This window comes from Equus caballus, chromosome 18 (assembly GCF_041296265.1).
Source record: "Equus caballus isolate H_3958 breed thoroughbred chromosome 18, TB-T2T, whole genome shotgun sequence".
In the NCBI taxonomy this organism is placed as follows: domain Eukaryota; kingdom Metazoa; phylum Chordata; class Mammalia; order Perissodactyla; family Equidae; genus Equus; species Equus caballus.
In genome coordinates, this window is record NC_091701.1 from 6,374,443 (window position 1) to 6,379,008 (window position 4,566).

Consider the following 4,566-nt stretch of genomic DNA (forward strand, 5'->3'; position numbering starts at 1 on the left):
GTGTCTTAACTAGGTGATTTCCTGCTTGGTGGTATTCCTGATGCATAGCCCACATAAATTTCAGGTACTAACAGCTATAGCCACCTAAGAATATTCACACAGCCCTGTGTCCTTTAGGTTTTCTCTTTTGTATGAATCAAAGACACATTCTATTGAATGCTTCTCTTCTTCATATAAATACCTATTTCATGAAGCTATATGTCCAGCTGATTTTCCCTAATAAAAATATAAAAACAGATAAAATTGTAATGCATTTTTCCAATACTCACAGGACTAAGTTTTGCTCCAACATGAGAAATTGTGTAAATTAAACACATTCCTTTCCAACATATGTTTAAACACTGATGTAAAGAAGCTTCTGTTTCCTCTCGTGTCCAAACTAATTCGAGAATCCATACTTGTCAGTCAGAGGGATTTTCCTGTTTCCATCTTCTTCCAGTGGCACGTGCATATTGTTGAATTTGGTCATTGGTTTTACGTTAAAGTGTTACTGAGTGTTCATTTTTGAAGCACAAGAACAAAAGGAAGATGAAAACCACTGCAAAACTTTTATTTTTGTCAGTTGGGGCAAGCCATTCCCTAAAATCACCTGACTAAGCCTCAGATACCAAAAACCTAAAGAGGGCATAATAGCTTTTCTGTAGTACTAATTTCTCAGCACAATGCCTGGAATATTGAAGGCAATCATTAAGTATGTTTGCCTCTCACATTCTTTTTCCCTTCTCTCACTCTAAGAGTTTACTCCTATAAATAAAAGCACAATAGCCTTCTGACTCAATTCTAAACATTCATGAGAGGAGCTCACCTGACTGCTATTTACTTTCAATTTATTCTCTGACTAAGTAAAGCAGGAAAAGAAAAGGAGATCGAATCTTATCAGGTACTTTTAGAGGCACAAAAAGTAGACACGCTGGACTGCAAGCCTCATTGCAAACTAATTTTAAGAAAGCAGTTGTTATGATGATGCAACTCATTTGGAGCTATCTTTAGGCACCTTGTGTAGCAGCTGGAAAAGAACACAAACTTCGGAGTCGTGCCCACCTTAAACCCAACTCTGTTGCTTAGTTTATAAACTAGTAAAGTTATCAGGCCAGGATGGTTTCAGTTTTCTATATATACAAAATGTGTTTAAGGTACATATCTACCCTGTTGTTGGGCTTAAATGAGATAATGTATGTGAAGCACTTAACACACGATATTGTAGGTGCACAAAAAACTTTGTTTCCTCCCTCCAAAAATCTGTTACTTGTTCCCTCCAACAGTTATATTACAAAGTTTCTTTTCTTTTAACTAGATATTTGAGGACTTCTTGACCATGTTTGAGAAACATTTCACTTGATCTTCCTCTTCATTCCAACTATCCTACTTCTTTCTTCCTCTAACTACCAGAATTCTCAAAGGACAATGTCCATTGCTTTTTAATGAATTTTCTTAAACATGAGCCCTCTATCCACTATAATCCTTAAATAAATCAATCCAAATCCAATGCCAAATCACCCATTCTGGCCATTCTTTTGATCATATTTCATGCTATACTTTGTGGCAGATTATATTTTCCAAAAGTAGCCACAGCGATATTGCCGGTCCCCCATACTCTTTGAGAACCTTTTAACTTAAGAGGTAGTCTATGGCCTTTCCCTTTGGGCAGGCCTATGACTACTCTGACCAATAGAATATGGTAGAAACCATGCATGTGATCTCCAAGACTGGGTCATAAGAAGAACATAGTTTCCTCCTGGCTCTCTCTCTTGCCGCACTTGCCCTTTGAGCCTGTGCTGTGAAGAGGCTGTGTGTGGTATTTCAGCCTAAAAGCCCAGCTAAGGCCCCAGCCAACAGGCACATTTAGCCACTAGCCGTGAGTAAATAGTCTTCAAGTTTTTCCAGCTTTTAGCTGCTGAGACCCTCTAGGGTTTGCTTCTTCTCAGTGGAGGCCACAAACATTGTGGAGCAGAGGAAATCTATCCCTACTGAGCCTTGTCTGAATTCCTGATCCATGGATTCTATAAACTTGATGAATGTCTTATATCACTAAGTTTTGAGGTAACTTGTTACTCAGACCTGGTAACTGGATCACACTCTTTACCAAAAATTCCTTCTGGAAATTGTCTCCCGTTGGAGTGCTAAAACACTTCAATACTTCTAGACTTTCACCCTAATCCCTTTAAGATTCCAGCTCCCTTCTGCTCTGGTTCTTCTTCCTGTCCTGTATTGGTCCTAAGATTTTCTCCCTAGATCTCTCCTCTCAGCCTTACATTGCCCGTCTAGTAGAACATAAGTCCATGCTAAGTGTATTTAAATTTCTGTCTCAGTGCTACAAGTTTTTTGGAGAAAGGCTCCTAAGTGTCACAGTTTAGGAGATTTTTGCCCTCCTGATCCTGCAAGTGCCTCCTTAAATTTGCGCCATAGGCACCTCACTTGCTTCATCTGAGCCCTGATTCTTAATTACTCACTAGATACATTTTTCTGCTAAATGTTAGCCCTGTATCTGTAATTCAGGAATGAAATGAGCAGGCTCATGATTTGACTTTCTGGGTTTGAATCTCAAGTTTGCCACTGCTCATATCTTATGGTCTGGGATTATTTTAAATCTTAGCATTTTGCTTTTGTCATCTATTAAATGTAGATAGTGGTATTATGTATTTCGTAGGGCTAAGAGAAAGATTCAATGAATTAATGAAAATAAGGACCTTAAAACAGGGCTTTTAATATGAGAAATTAATTTTGGCTATTATTATTCTATTATAATTACTTTCATATCGTTATGTGCCTCCTCATTATAACAATTTCCACACAGGGGACATTGGACGTGTAGTCAAGACCTAAAATAACACTTCCTTTGAGTCTCTCCACTCCTGATGATGTTACAAACGTTATTTAACTCATTTGGCCCCAAATTTAAAACAGTGTTACCACACCGGGTTTGTTTTTGCCCACTTCCCAGAAAGCCAAACACCGAGATGACTAGATTGCAGCAGAGAGAGGGTTTAATCACAAGGCAGTCATGTGAGGGAGAATGAGTCTCCAATTCACTTCCCTGAAAATGGGGATTCAGGGATATTTCTGGGTAGGGTAGCAAAGTGGTCTGAAATGTGGAGACAGATGATCGGGGATGAAGTAATTGATGATCTGCACAAGAGCAGTCAGACTCGCATATTTACAAAATGGCAGCATTAGCGTGATCTGAGGGTGGAATTTTCAGCCCGTTGATATCAAAAGGTCACTTAGCAGACACCTGGGTGGGCCCAGTTCGTGAGTTGGTATTAACAGGCATGAAGTCGACAAGGGATTCTAATTCCCAAAAAGCAGCTCCAACATCTCTTACCATGGTGACCCAGGCTCCAGGAAGATGTTATCTATAGGAAGATAACATGGGAGTCAGATAGCATATTGCCTAAACTGCACAGTTAAGAATAGGCGGGTAAACAGCTAAAAGCTATAAGTAGTAAATGCAAAAAGGAAAAAAAAAAAAGAACCTTTAGTTCCTAGCTACTTAATCATCAATGGCTGTTTGCAAGTTTAACCCTATTTATTCTTTGGTCACTCCTTATTCTTGTGGGATTAAGGGCAACAACTTTTCTAGCTACTTCCTGCTGAATAGGAGAGTAGATCTGGGTTAGAGGAATGAAACTGTGTAGCACTCACCTGGATATATTCTCTTGTTCCTGGCTTCAGGTTGACGTTTTGGATTATTAGAATTTTGTACCTTGAAAGGCACATTTTATAATCAAGTATTGGGCCAGAAGGATAAGAACTATAGATAACTCAAATTTTAACAGTCCCTGAAAAATAGACCTAATCCCTGTGGGGCCTCCATCTGATCTCTAAATCGGGGCAGACATCTGGTCTTCATTCCTGATAGTCTTTTGTTTTATTGGATATGCATCAGAGAATGAAGCAACACCCTATACCCTGATCTTTCAGTTGTCCTTGGTGATGGCTATCAGCATAGACTCTCTGCCTGGCGGGGGGGGGGTGGGGAATCATATTCCTAAGGAACTCAAAAGAACAAAGTTATCAACTTATAGCATCTGGGAGGGGACATAACTTCTACAGAGCATGTATGGGTTAGTTAATCAGAGGTCATTCAAAGTTAGAATATGGTTTCTTTTCTACAATATTGCTTGTCTTATGTCAACCTTATGTCGAGCCGGTATCAATAATCTTTTAATTACTGTCTTACTTTGGCAAATTTTGGTGATGTTTTTGTACCAATATCCTTTGTGCCCTTTTCTCTTTTTTCATCTGGTGTTTTGGCCTTCAGATATTTGATGAAATCATGATAGTATGAGAATTAGCACCTATGTGTATTTCACCAAAGTCTCAGTGGGATCATCATTGCCACCCACGAAGTAAAAATACAAATATGTTCCAAATAACATCTCTATGGTCACTGTGGCCACCTCAGGTTGCTGTGCATGATGCACACTCACATTCTCCCAAGCGAACTTATTGTTCTAAACTCTGCTTTCTCCATGCCTCTTTTATCAAAAATCAGCCTGGGTTCTCTATTTCCTAGTACAGCAATCTACACTTCTTGGCCTTACTGCCAAGCTTATCCAAAAAGTA